Here is a 14,832-nt window from a genome sequence, read left to right as displayed (position 1 = left end):
CTGTAAATAGGTATTTTTTTTCTCTTTTTATTTTCAGACCTTATACCGTTGCTTTTGCTTGCGCCGTCGGATTATCGAGGGCTTCTGCTACGATGTTGGGTGCAAGCGGTGAGAACAGGCCTTTGCTCCCGCTTTAATGGCAATGCCTCTAACAGCTCACCAGTACTTTTACGTTTGCCGTGAGCATTTGGAAGACGGTCTGCCAGGTTGTGAAGGTTCCTCATTGCCAGTTCATGAAGAGTTTTCTAGCAGGCGTAACTGTTGGGTTTTATAAAGCGTGATTTCTCTGAATTGTTGCAGGCCCTCCCAGAGAGAAGTGTAATAACCCACCCTTTCAAACCCAGTAGCTCTGAATAACAATCACTTATTTTCTCATCTGTGCAATTTGGCCTTGGTGAGCTAGTCTGGTCCGGGGCCACTCGTGTCATTTGGCTGCTCTAGTGGTAGGAGATGATGCAAGGTGACCTCACTCTCATTGCTGGCAGTTGGCTGGGGCTGGCAGCCAAGCCATCTCCATTGTTCTCCGTGTGGCCTCTCCAGAACGACGCCTGGAGCATCCTGCGAGCATCCTGGCAGCAGCCTTCCAAGGTGGCAGCCCCCGAGGGGCCGGGCAAGTGTCAAGTTCTCTGCAAGTGTCAAGTCTCTCTTTCTATTGGCCAAAGCAAGTCCCATGACCAGTGCCTGCACCAACGTGGGAGGGGGCTACACTGGGGGGGGGGGGCATCCCAGCATCCCAGGGCGTGCTGGGGCTCACCGCGGGCGTTGAGACAGCAGTATGGCACAGGCCGTGCTTCGCCGTGGACCATAGCAGGGCCCCGTGTGTCTCTACACATGGGGGTCCACTAGCTGCCTCATCGGGCCCCCTTCCCCACAGCTCGGCCATGGCTGCCTCTCACATGCCTCCTGGCTCTGCAGACACCAGGTCACTTGGCCACTGAGGGAAGGAAGAAGGTTGTAGAACTTATGAACTCACTGAGCTTGGCCTAGCTACGGGAGGAAACCCTAAGACAATAATTTCCTCTCGACCCAACCCCACCTCCTCTTCCAAACTCCACACCATCAGCTTCAGCACTGGCCCGCTGGTGAGTCCTTGCCACCGAGGGCGGCGTTCCGGGGACTCCCTGACCTGACTCCCTCTCCCCTCCTCCCGGATGCCTGTCACTCAGGCCTGCACTCTCGTTATAGCTCTTCAAAGCTAGAGTGCGTAAAACCATCCCCTAAGCACCCAACGCTCTCTCCCTCTTTGGTTCTGACCTCCAGCTCTGCCCTTGGTAATTTTTAGCATCCTGATTAGAGAGAAAGGTTAGAAAGCGAAATGCTTAAACACCCTTCGTTCCCCAGTGTGCTCGGGTTTACGTGCTCTTCGGGAAGCCCTGGCTACTCCGGGGCTGAACAGAGCAGAGGACACTTATGAGCAACTGCGGGGTAGTTAAAATGACGGATGGAGACATATGGCTGGTGTTTCCGCCTCCGGTCAGGTCGCCGAGGAGAAAGGAAGGAGTAATTAAGCTGGCTGGGTCATACTTCTTGCAGAGGAAGTCTCCGCAGGCTGTAAGCAAGTCCGCAGGGGCGACGCGGGGGGGGGGGGGGGGGGGAGGGGGTCTGGAGAGTCGGAGAGGGAGTGAGATGCTTGGGAGGTGCTCATTGACATGACGGAAGGGGTGAGGCCCTGACTTTGAGCGGAAGGAGGGAGGGAGGGAGCCGGAGGAGCGCGGCCATTGCAAAGGTGCCCGCGTTGAGGGACGGATTTGCAACCCCTGCGCTTGCCTGTCAAGGTGGAACTTGAATCTGAGAGTTGCTCTTTTCCAGCCCCTCGTGTGGACGAATGACATTTTCTTTATCACAATTCTGCTAATTGAGAAGGGGACATGAATGTCAGCTCAACGCGATTCTATCGCAGATGAACCCTTGACTAATGACTGTCTTTGCAATTAGATTTTCCTTCCCCAGAGTTTCAAGCTAAGCTCATCCCCCCCCCGCCCACCCCAACACACACTCAGAGGAGCAACAGGGATGAGCTCTTCTGTCCCTGTCCCAGTAGACTGCTCCGTCCACCCGCATTAGACAGAAAGAGATGGGAAGCTGGCATGACCAGAGATTGGATGGCCCATGACCATCCTCTGCCTGGGCTTCCCTCTCCTCCTGCTGCCTGGAATAAAGCGTGGGATAGGATGGGATGGGATGGGGGGGGCAATCCCTTCTCCCCGGTGTTGGCCTTGCTGACAAAATGGCCCCCATTTGTGAGCCATGCAGTGTTTGTTTTAGAATCACCTGGGGTGTGTGTGGAAAGTCCCTTTCTGGACCCTATCTTATACTTTCTGAGCAGAACATTCCATGGGAGCTTTGGAGTCCGCATTTGTTTTTTAAACAAGCTATGGTAACGATGCCTTTGCGCACTTCGTGTTTGAGAAGCCTTGCCCTGGAGCACAGCTTGTCACTGCATCTTCTCTCTCACTCCTCAATCTGCCACAGGCTCTCTGAGAAGCTTTGTGATGCCACGGGGCAATGTCAGATCTTCTCCCTGAACAGTCTGGACTCCCTACCTTCTCTCCTCCCAGGGTGGGTTCCTCGTCTCTCCTACCCAGCCTCACTGTGAGAGTAACGGTTCCAGCCATCATTTCTCGACTGCTTGCAGAGGTGGGGGTGAGGAGTCTGGGGGCATTTAGCCCCGTGGCCAGGCCTCAGAACTACCTGGTGGCTTTACATGAGGTAATCACACAAGGTAATCATGGACGTGGAGCTCGTGGAGAGACACGAGCAGCCCGCCTGCAGGGGCAATGTCTGTGTTCCCCCGCAGCTCACACCTGCACAGAGAACCCTCTAGGTCTGCTGGCAAGTCCTCTGCCCCACTGGACTGCTTGGTTTTTAACAATAGAGAAGTGTTTGCTGGTGGATTAGTTAGGCTTCTCCAAGGAAACTGAGCCAAAAGATTCTTTATATCCACTGATATAGATTCTATCTCTCTGTATCATCGATCTATTTATCTGTCGAGACTTTTTTTTGGTCAAGATTTTTTAAAAAGATTTTATTTATTGGAGAGAGAGAGCGAGCGAGCGAGCACATGAGCAGTGGGGAGGAGGGAAGAGGGAGAGGGAGAAGCAGACTCCCCACTGAGCAGGGAGCCGGATTCGAGGCTCAATCCCAGGACCCTGGGATCATGACCTGAGCCGAAGGCAGATGCTTAACGGACTGAGCCACCCAGGTGCCCCGATTTTAAGGAATTCATTCATGTATCGATTGTGGGGGCTGGCAAGTCCCAAATCTGGAGGGCAACCAATGGATTGGAGATTCAGGTCCATGGTGATGTTGCAGTCTTGATTCTGAAGGCTGGAAACCAGGCTGAATTTCTGTGTTGCAGTTTGGAGGCTGAACTCCTTCTTTGAGAAACCGGTGTTTGCTTTAAAGGTCTTCAACTGATTGGACAAGGCCCACCCCCCATTATGGAGGGTGATCTGCTTTACTCAAAGTTTACTGACTTAAATGTTAATCTCATCCAAAACACACTTTCTACGGCAACATCTAGACTCGTGTTTGACCAATCAACTGGACACAATGATCTAGCTAAGCTGACACATAAAATCAATCATCACAGCTGGGTTGCTTTTAATCATTTTTTTTTTTTTTGTCCCCAGTGCCTTCTAATTCCTGGATGGAACAAAAAAAAAAAATGGCTAATACATAGCAAAGAGCCACTTGGAGACCGGTTGCCATGGCTCCAGAGGGAGCACATTACTGCTGCTGTCTAGCTCTGCAAGGGAGCTGGAGAGTCTCTGGGCCTCGTTCTGCTACAGAGCAAGCAGTGTTCCATCCTTCGGTGCCAGATGTGCCCAGGAGGACAGCCTTCCGAGGTGAGGAAGGGAAAAATGGGTCTGCTAGTTGTTTTGAGGACCTGAAGCTCTTGGCCCTGGTATCTATTTCTCCTTAGTGCTCTGAGAGATTAGCACTTGTCTTTTCTGAAAGCGGAGTGCAATTTCTGTGAATTCAATCAAGGTACACATTTTTGTGTGAGCTGCACAGAATCGCACTTAGCAAGTTGCCACCTCTTCCGATTAGACTCTGGCTCTTGGCGGGAAGGTGATGGTTGGAAGCCGCTCTTCTGATTGTGGGCAGAAGCTCTGTGTCGCTTCTTCTCTGAAATCGGGTCGTGTTGTCTGAGCTCCAGGTCTGGATGTGAAAGAAATCTGACTTTCTAAAAAACTTTATTTTTTTCTTGCTCTACAAGAGCCATGTATGTAGGACAGAATTGAGGTTTTTATGAAGACATAAATGCATGGTTTCATGCCATGGCAGATGGGAAACATGTGTGCTACTGCTGTTCTGAAGCCTCTGGGGCTGTTTGTGAGACCACGAGCTTCTCATCGATCATTAATCCCTTTTCTGTGTGCTGACATTTCTTTGGACTTTTCCTTTCCTTCCCAAGGCGGTAGAGTAAGCGAAAGGGGCAAATAAGAGCTAATATCTGCTAGCGCTATCCAGCACCTCACGTTTGCTATCCCATTCGATTCTCACCACTGGGACATGATTACCAATGTGTACTCATGTCCCCATTTTATAGATGTGAAAACTGAGGCTAAATGGCTAGTTTCAGGACTCAACCTATCTGACATCATGTTTCTTGGAGGTTAATATTGCATTAACATAATTTTCATTACAAAAGAAAACTGCACAGCTCAAGAATGATTTTGACTCAGTGGTCCATGGCGGACTATGGGTCGGCTGTAGCATGGTTTCGTGATGACCTCTTTCTTCCGGCTCAGCTCTCGGGGCACTTCCTGCCTGGGTGCGCTGTGTCAGGACAAAGAAAGGACTGTGTTCTCTGGCTCACTCTAGCTCCTGACATTATTCAGTGAACAAAATGTGAAACCGAATAACAAGAGTAATTTAGCCCAGGGTGCAAAGAGAAGGCCCCATAGGACTGCTCAGGTAAGATCCTCAACTAATGGCCGCATTTGCTAAAAGCCTATTCCCCCGGGGACGTGAGCTTTCCACACAAGATGTTCTTTTCCTTCATTGCATTACAGAAGATTTGGAAAGTACAGATAAAAAAATAACACGGCCCGTAATTACATCATCTAAACTATGTCAACATCGAGGCTGTTGCCAGTGGTGCTGAAGCTAGCTGGTACCAGTGTGCGGGAGCCAAATGAAAGCATTTATTCCCCATTTCGAGACACAGTGACATCACACAGGCAGCTTGAAATCAGTCACGGTGGGACTATTGTCCTCACAGGAGTTGGCACATGCTATAGACTGGTTTTTTTGTTTGTTTGTTTGCTTTTTGTTTTTGCTTGTTATACACTTGTCAGTGCTCACCTGGTTATTGCCTTCTCGTCTTTTTTTCTGTGTTTTACGCATAGCATAACTAATTTTTCACGTAACATAACAATGCAAGCACTTCCTCCTGGTATATAAAAAAAAAGGATAGCACTGTTTTTGTAATAGAAGCAAAAGTCTTTACTGAGTCGGAGTATTGTAAATTACTTAATGGTTCAAATTACTGGGCACGTGTGTTGCTTTCAATTATTAAAAGTTGTGCTTCGGTGAGCAGATTGATGTATTAAGTATCATGTTCTGGAAATAGACGTCGTGGGTAAACTGTCACGATATTCTTTGGCTCCGATGAGTGGAGCCTCGTGTTTCTCGAAGTGGAAAGCTTAGCGCTCTGAGTTGCTCTCTTCGCCACTGGCTCTTGAGTTCCCTGAAGTCCGGGACCTGTATTTTGCTGCTTATCTTTGGAATCCAGTCCAGTGCTGGGCTAATGGGAAATGCTTGGAAAATAGTTATTAATCAAAAGAAAGCCTCAGTTATGCCTAAAAGAGGTGTACTAATTTTCAGTGCCACCTGCATTTTCACCAAATCCTACAGGACACTGAGTAAGATCAATAAAGTCAACAAAAAGAGGCAACGTACCCTAGCTGGTGAAAAATTTAGATCTTGTGACTGTGCTTGTTTGCAAAAAGGAAGTGCTCTAAGTGGAACGGACAAGACAAAACAGCCCCAGTGCCCTCTTGAATGCTTGGAGGAAGGTGGAGGTCTTGTAATATTGAAGCTGGGACCCACCCCACCCCATCCAGGAAGTCCCCCCTGATTTCTTCAGTACTCACTGAATACTTCACTGATACTTCAGTTTCTTTCCCAACCAGCTATCATAGCTTTAAAACAGTCGGCCCCATGTGGGTCACATGCCCAAGGTCAGGAAGGACACCCCCCAGACACTTGAGTTTTACAGAGTAGCAGCCAGCCTCTAGTCTCTCTTCCACCCTTGCTCAAGGTCCATTAGATTTTTCCTCAAACTTGACCCTTGACTTTGCCTCTTAGTTTTCTCTCCTCTTGGTCTCGGAGATTTTCTGTATGTAAACCTCATTGTTCTCTATCACAGCAGAGAGAATCCAACAGGTCCTCGTTTTGTCATTTACTAGTTGTCTGACCCTTGTCAAGGGATTTAACTCTTGGGGTCCTGGGGTAATTGGTGTCTGTACTGATCTCATCAGAAGGCGGGGCCGCCTATAGGAGTGGGAGGAGTCTCAGAAGGAGTGCTTAATGGACAGTCTTTTTTTTTTTTTTTAAAGATTTTATATATTTATTTGACAGAGAGAGACAGCAAGAGAGGGAACAACAGGCAAGGGGAGTGTGAGAGGGAGAAGCAGGCTTCCCGCCGAGCAGGGAGCCCGATGCAGGGCTCGATCCCAGGACCCTGGGATCATGACCTGAGCCTAAGGCAGACGCTTAACGGCTGAGCCACCCAGGCGCCCCCTTAAGGGACATTCTTAAAGCAGTCACATCCCAGGTCAATAATGGACTTTCCGGAGCTTGTTAAGGACCAGATTAGAAGCCATCTGGATGGAGATGCCTTCCTTGTTGGGATGTTGAAGCTTCCAGGGTGGGGGACAGTCTAGCTGCACTCTTCCCAGAACAGAGGCTAAACCAAGCTTATTTTTCTTGGGGACACAGACCAGGGTGGGGGTACCTACCACAGAAACACTCTGAAAGTGGCCAAACCACGGTACAGGGCGAAGTCCCACGCAATCCAGAAGTCCTCCCTTCTTAGTTACACTCCTTAGTGGAGGAACTGTGGATCCCCAGCGTAAAATCTATTAGCCTCTGACCTCCTCTCCTATCTCTTTACAATTGGCCTGACTCCCGGGTTTTTGCAAAGGAGCAGAAACATTTGCAGCCCAAGCCCCTGCTTTCTTGAATCCTACACAGCAAAGCCTTGCCATCTTCTGTGCAGGGGTGAGTGTGTCCCTGCGCCGCCGGCTGGGCTGCCGCGCCCTCTGTCGAGGGCAGTGGAAATGGTGTTCTAGGTGGGATTCCTGCCAGAACAACCCATGACATAACCAAAGCCTCTGTGCTGTGCCACACGCTGCACGACTTCCCGCCACGAGCTGGTAAGCATCTTGGAATCATGTGCACGTGGTGCTTTGGAAGTGGAGAGAGAAATCACTCCAGGAAGACACAGCTCTGCTTTCCCCCACTCAGTGTATGAAACACACGGGCAGTTCCTGGGGCCTGTTGCCAAACAGAGAAGGGTAGATATAGAGGCTTCTGGGCCAGAAATCCACATCTCTGCTGGGTGCAGGTGTAACCCAGACAGCCTGTCCCCAAACTCACCGTGACCTTGCAGGGGAACAATTCTTGCTGGAATGCGAGTAGAAGTCCTACTATGGTGTGTGATGTCTCCCCTCCTGTTTCCAGCTTCAAGGTGGAAAGGGGTGGGGGACCACAGAATGCTGAAGAACCCCTTCCCGTTTCTGTGCCCTTCGCAGCCGACAGATGGTGGGAAGACTCTTGCATGCTGTCACTCCTCCAGGGTGGACACCATGCTTCTACATCTGAGTTCCCCAGTGCGGGGCACATGGTAGGCCCTTCTGAAGGCCGTGTCTGCCCACATGTGGGCCCTGGAAGTGTGTCCTCCTGGACACTGAGTGCAGCATGAGCGAGAACCTGCTTACTAGGGACAGAAGGCAAGGCTTGGGCACCCCAGGCATGGCCTCTAGGGTTGAGACGTTCTCTGCTCCTTCTCTCAAACTAGGTCTCTTCTCTGCAAAGACAAGAAAAACCAGGTCTACTGTCTTTTGGGTTTGTACTAAAGAGGAAAGGAGAAGGTGTCTGTCACTGTCCTGGATAACAGGAAATGGAAATCAGATTGTTAATATAAATTATTTTAAGGGAAGAGAGTGTTAAGCTTTCTTTTAAGACCAGTCAACCCCGTTAGTGAGTGTGTCCTGGGTTCTCACTGACAACGACTAGCTTGTCAGAAGCAGAGGCAAACAGAGTCCCTGCTCTCGGGTGCCTCCATGTTTACAGCAAAGCTAAACTCACATGGATAAAACCACTAGAAGCCAAAGTTACAAGCAGTATGATGCGAAAGCAGGCTGGATGGGGAGCCAGGAGGGAGGAAGTTAAGTTTGGATTTGGAGGTGAAGCTAGGCTGGGGGCGTGGGTTAGGAGTGTCTATTCAAGGTAGCCAAAATTGAAAACTATCAGGTGAGTATGACCCCCATTCCTTAGACAATAAGAACAGCCTGGCAGGTAAGTAGGCACGCAGCAAAAGTTAGTGTGCTTCCTCCCTCCCTTCTCCCTCCTTTTTCCCCCTAGGTTTTCCAAACTTTCCCTAATTGTTCTGTCTTGGGAGGCGTGAACCCAGCATGGCCTTTGAGGTGGAGTGCCTGGATTTTCCTGCAGAATTTGCTTCCTTGCCTTTGCCCCGGAAAGGCGGCACAGAGGATCCCTCCAGGGTCAGGGCCTGGCCTCTCACCGCCCGTATTTTAAATCTGCTCTCCACTGATTAGCAGGGCAGATCACTGAACAGATCTCTCTCTGTCTGTGTCCTTATCTGTAAAATGAGGATAATAATGTTCCTGCCTCCAGGGGTCGTTACAGGGATCCGAAGAGATTAATACCTGTGAAATGCTTAGTGAGTGCGATATAAACTTGAGCTATTATTTCCTCATCTGCAAATAAAAATGGGAATCATCCTCCAACCTGGGTCACCCTGATGGCACAAGCAGACGGAGTAAGAGTGTGAAAACACCACTGAAATCTGCAGTGTAATACGCACACCTGAGTCATTGTGACATCGCCCTCTGAGCCTTTGTGGTGGCCTCTCGTTCACCACCTGCTCCTCCAGTGGCAATGACAACTCTGCTTGGTGTCCCCACTAACTTCTAGGAGAGCATCTGGACCTCTGATGGGCCTTCCTGTTTATATGCCTGACTCCTCACGAGACTATACACTCCTTGTGCTAAGACAATGCATCTCCCTCATTCCCGTCCAGGCCTCGCTGAGGGTATGCAATAAATGTTTGTGGAATGAATCTAGAACTTCGAAGGAATCAGAGGTTGACCAGAAAGCCCTTGCCCACAGCTCTGGAGCTTGATAGCTTACTGGGAAGAAGGGAAATCTGATTAGATTTCTAACATCTTCACGTGGATATGGGAACAAAGCTGTTGTACAAGCTTCCAGGCTTGGCCTTGCTGGAACACGACAGAGGCCCTGCTGCGTTGTGGTGGGTTTCCTCTTCTGTTTCCTGCTTTGAGGTGGGATGGGCTCTGAAGTGGTTGGTTTGCACTTGAAATAACGGAGGTGGTCGTGGTCCAGGCTCTGGGTTGCTTGGTTTGCATTTGAAAGTCAAGCTCACTGGAGAGTTCACCCTGGGGGGGGGGGCACTTCCTCCAGGATCAGCAAGACCCCAAGATCCAAAGTATCAGAATACAGAAGTTAAAGGACAGGGTTACTAGAAGCCTGGGGTAGAAGGAGCCTCATTAGGAAATGCTTGATGAGTGACATATAGAAACCAAGTGTCTATGGTCAAATGGCATTTGCCGTCTAACTTTTGAGGCCTGGTGTAGCCAGATCACGACAGTCCCTCTGGTAAAATGGCAAGTACATCTGGGCATTTCTCAGATCCGATGTGGTACCTTGGGGACCCTCACTAGCATCTGGGGGTGGGAGGGACGGGTGTGCAGAGCTGCGTGTCCAGACTGTAGGTCTTGGTTGTGGGTTATCAGAGAAGGAGAAGAGAAGGAATGTTTCCCTGTGCACAGAACTCTCAGGGCGTGGCCCTCCTCTGCTCCATAAAAGTGCAGATCCCTGCTCAAGAGGGGGAGGAAGAGAGGGAGGCATGTCAGGAAGAGAGGAGGTGCCATGTCAGTGGCCTCATCTCAGTGGTGTCCCTCCCTCCCTCCCTCCCGTTGTCAGGGGCTGCTGGGATACAGATGCGAACAAGGCCCACCCCTGGCCTCGAAGGGCTCCCCAGTGAATTGGCAGCAGGAGCAAGTAGATGGATCTGGCGGTCAGGGCGATGGGTGAACCAGGGGGGCCATCGGCTGTCACTGAGGCTCTAGGACTCTTCTTTGCATTGTTGTTAAGTGGCTCTCCTGGCCTCACCATGTGTGATTTTTTTTTTTTTTTAAGATTTTATTTATTTATTTGACAGAGAGAGAGACAGGCAGCGAGAGAGGGAACACACGCAGGGCGAGTGGGAGAGGAAGAAGCAGGCTTCCCGCTGAGCAGGAAGCCCGATGTGGGGCTTGATCCCAGGACCCTGGGAGCACACCCCGAGCCAAAGGAGCCCCCCAGGTGCACCAGCAAGGCGTGGCTTTTTGACTCCATCACCCACAGATCTCTGCGGACGCCGTGCTGCTGAGTGGAATGAGAGCTGGCTGGTTTGCTGTCAGGGATAAGGTCTGCTCACCCAGGGCCCCTTCCCAGTCAGAGCTGAAGTCTGACCTGCGTCGGAGACCCCCATCCTGAGCATGTTTCCCTTCCACACACGTGTGTCAAGGTCTGTGTGCTGCACCGAGCCTAAGCACGTGTGTGTGTCTCGGCTCCCTGCGCCCCGTCAGCGGGAGGCTGAAAGAGCTTCTCTGCACACCGGACACGGGCCGAGAGCCCCGGGGTGGCGGGGCTGCCTCCTGGTGGGGTCTCAGGCCGTTTGCCTGGCTCCCTACCACCCTCTTCAAACCCACTTGCGTCACTCACCTGCCTTCCAGCCCCCTTGGGCCACTGTACAGCCACTGGGGCCAAGACGACAAGCATAAAAATCATGGTCACAAAGGGCTAGATGAATAGTAACTATGCTGATGTTATTATTTGAATAAGCCTTGAGCATCTATAAGCCCTATTTAGAGCCAGTGCAGCCCCCGCACCTCACGGCAAACACCTCTGGGGTACACATGTATTGTAACTTCCCCTTCGGCAAAGTGGACATTCAGAATGTTTCGTGGCTTGTCCAAAGCCACAGAGCCAGCGATGGGAGACCACGTTTTCCTGACGTCAAGCTCAGAGATCTGGACACTGTTTTGCTAAATTATTGCAAATTGATAACCTAAATCAGGGGTTTCCAAAGAAACTCTGTTTGAGGGATATTTATTGATGGAAAAACAAAACAGGGTTTCACGATCAGATCTTTTTGGGAAGCACTGTTTCACATAATGAAATGATTTCCTTTAGTGTGGGATCTTTAGAGCCTTTCCACGTTACTTTGCATCATGACCACTCAGGAGACACATGTGACATACCACTGCTTAACCGCCCCCCTCCTTTTTCCTGTTTAAATCCTGGGGCTATTTTACTAAGACCATTTTGAAGAGCATTTGGGGAATACCCTTTGGGAAATGCTGTCTCAAACTTTCTAAGGCCGAAGGTAAGGGCTTCTAATGGTGGGCATTCTGCCTTCAGCTCTAATTGGAAAGGGGTACCTTTAAGCTAGAAAGCAAGGAAAGCAGCCACATACAGGGAATAACAGATCTTGAGAGCCTACTTAGTGAGCCTTAGTGAGAAGGAGACCTTGATAGAGGGAGAAAAATGTCATAGCCCATTTGGTCTATTCTTCCTTTTGGAGTGGCCGGTCACAGCTGGGTGGGGTGCTGAGTGACTGTTGAGGAAGGCACCCCCCTACTAGCAGCTCAAGCCCCTGGTCATGGAGAGTGAAAGCCCCCTGAGGGTTTTGCAAGCCTTGTCCATCCTGAAGCTGTCTGTGCTACCCTGAGGGATCCAAGATGGCGGGAGAATATCAAAGGTTGCATGGAAGCTGAGAAGAATTGCACAGAAGACGCCGAGCACAGAATTGAACCCCAAAGGGAAAAGTAACAGTGTCATTAACACACGTAGCCCAAATCCAGCCTGCTGGTCTGCAGCCAGAGCTCTGGCTGACTGCAGAGGGGCCGGAGCATGGGAGCTCAGGCCGAGGCTGCCTGGCTGAGGCGTACTTCCGCCCCAGTGGCTCCCCAGAGGCCAGCCATGCCCAAGATGCTGCAAGCTGGCTTTTTCTCTCACTAAATTATGCACATATTTCATTTGGCTACCGGCTTTCTGAGAACTGTGGGGACAATCCCTGTGGTCCTATGTTAGATGAGGGAGGCCCGGGGAAGTTGGTGGTGGCCAAGAGTAACAGAAAGAAAAAGGAAGTGAATTTGTGGAGGAATGATTCTCAAAGTGCTTCTGTTTTGGTAAGGATCTCAGGAAGGTGATGAGGGAAGTGTGCCAACATTACAAGGGAAGGGTGGTCTGTCTTCTATGATGGATTCTGGAATACTTTCCAGCAAATATCATTCTTATCACCATTGATTTTTTTTGGGGGGGGGCTGCTGGTGGTGCAGGGCCCATGATGGAGGCCCTGCATCTTGGTGGACCTCAGAAATGAGAGCGGGTCTAGTTCATTCGTCTCCACAGCGGCGGTGGGCTGTCCCTGTGGTGGCTAACCGGGCTTCTCAGTGGGGCAGGGCCTTCCTCTGAGCTGCTATGTTCTACCTCGTCTGCTCATCCCTCAGCTTCCCGAGCTTCAGTCTGCTCGTCCCTTTTAGTAGCTCATCACCTTTTCCTCAATCAGCAATTTTTTTTAATGTTTTTTTTTATTTTATTATGTTAGTCACCATACAGTACATCCCTGGTTTCTGATGTAAAGTTCGATGATTCATTAGTTGTGTATAACACCCAGTGCACCATGCAATACGTGCCCTCCTTACTACCCATCACCAGTCAATCAGCAATTTTTTAAAAAAATTATTTTAGAGAGAGAGAGAGCGCACACAAGCAGGGGGAGGGGGAGAGGGAGAGAGAGAATCTCAAGTAGACTCCATGCTGAGTGTGGAGCTTAATGTGGGGCTTGTCTCATGACCCTGAGATCATGACCTGAGTCGAAATCAAGAGTCGGACCCTTAACCAACGGAGCCACCCAGTGCCCTCAATCAGCAATTCTTTGTATTAAAATTTCTGGTCTGGTGTCTCACTCCTGTATGAATCCTGACTATGACAGGTCATCGTGAACTTGGAACTTTTGTATTTTCCTGGTGGATTGACTCTTGTCATGGTGATGAAATCACTCTCCTTTCTCCTGGGGGTGCTTGCTTTAAAGCCAAAGTTACTTCATTTTACGGTCGTATCGTGGATCCATCTGTTTTTCTTTGGCTTAGTGTTTGCGTGAATCTGTTTTCTTTTGTCTTACTCTCCACCATTCTGTATCCTTATTTTTAAGGCGTGTTTTTTGTAACTCGCGTATGGTTGGGTTTTGTTCCTTCTGTTCGCGGGATGTTGCCTTCCTAGGGTTCTGGGGTTCTGTCGGGAAGCCAGCGGTTCTGAGGGCCTTTCTCTTTGAGATGGTTGAAATCTCTGCACTGTTTCTTAGCTTTCTGATCCCTAACAAAACTTGGCCAACTGCTAGAATCACCTCTCTTGGCTTCCTTTCTCTTCAGGCTGTTAGCCCCTGAAATCCTTGCTCCCTCAGTGGCCTTCCAGTATGTTCAAATAGATTTTTCAAAAAGTAATTCATCTAGCTTTTGTAGTCATCTTGGAGGGAGGATTGTTTTGAAGCAAGTTCATCTGCTGTTGCTGCGCGTGGGAATCTGGAGACACTCAGGCAGGAAAATAAATTGGTCTCTTTAAGAAACCGGCAGACCTAAACAAGCATGCCAGACGAGACAAAGCAAGGGAGAAACGAACATGTCACACACACACGCAGCTAGGAGCACCTAGTTCAGGAAGTTTGCCTGTTAAGAACGGATACAGAATGAGAGCCTTAGGTTCACAGGGTGGGGGATGCTTGATTGAAATGAGGAGGGAAACAGGGGGCAGGGGTGGTGTTCCCAGAAGGACACCGGGCTACTCCTGTTGCCACTACTGCGTTAAGGTGTGGAGCAACTGATGGAACACCACCATGGCCAGAAGTCCTCTGACGCTGGGATAAACATGGGAATCTCTGCTAAGGTAAACCCAGATTGACGTTAATCAGTATTTAATTAAGAAAAATTTTAAACATAATGTAATAAAAAACATTAAAAAAAATAAAAGCAAGAATGTGAGAGGAAAAAAAAAGGTAAGGAGGAATATTTTACACAGGGTTTAGCACCTTTTTTAGCAAAAAGTAACAGCAGCATTGTCAGAGATCAGGGCAGAACCCGTTTTGTGTCGCCTGCTTATAACTAATCCAGAAGAGACAGATCACGGGGGAACCCACACATTTTCAGGCAACACTTAGCTCTTGCGGGGTGGGAAATGCCAGACTAATAGAAAGGCCCGGTGGAAAGATCGTGGAATGAAGATGTCATCAGCATGCATGATTGCGCGATCACCAGCCAGAAGCTTCACGGTGGGAGGAGGAATATCACGCCTTTGGGAGAAATGAACGCAAAGGAGACTTTACGTATAGATTATAAATTCTGACTTCTCACCTCTCCTGCAAAACAGCCTAATAAATTAATTTTCCAAAAAAAAAAGAAAAATTTTAAACAGACAGACAGTTGTATGTTGGTGGTTGTAGTTCTTCGCGTGCTCATTTGCCGCACATTTTATGTAAGTTTGTGGATAATTTTCAGTTATTCTGCATCAGGGCCT

The 14,832-nt window shown here is 49.5% G+C and overlaps 1 long non-coding RNA gene across 1 annotated transcript; it reads left to right on the top strand.

Annotated features, from left to right (window-relative positions):
* Window positions 1–1,415: 1,415 nt before the first annotated feature.
* On the top strand, window positions 1,416–3,670 carry LOC148109734 (uncharacterized). Its single transcript, XR_015725101.1, has 2 exons — window positions 1,416–1,551; window positions 3,633–3,670. It is a non-coding gene; the product is annotated as an uncharacterized LOC148109734 (long non-coding RNA).
* Window positions 3,671–14,832: the final 11,162 nt, after the last annotated feature.

The sequence above is a fragment of the Ursus americanus genome, chromosome 7, assembly GCF_024610735.1.
Source record: "Ursus americanus isolate L20-20 chromosome 7, mUrsAme1.1.p, whole genome shotgun sequence".
Classification (NCBI taxonomy): Eukaryota; Metazoa; Chordata; class Mammalia; order Carnivora; family Ursidae; genus Ursus; species Ursus americanus.
The sequence above is the reverse complement of the archived record's forward strand: the minus strand, read 5'-3'. Positions and strand labels throughout refer to the sequence as shown.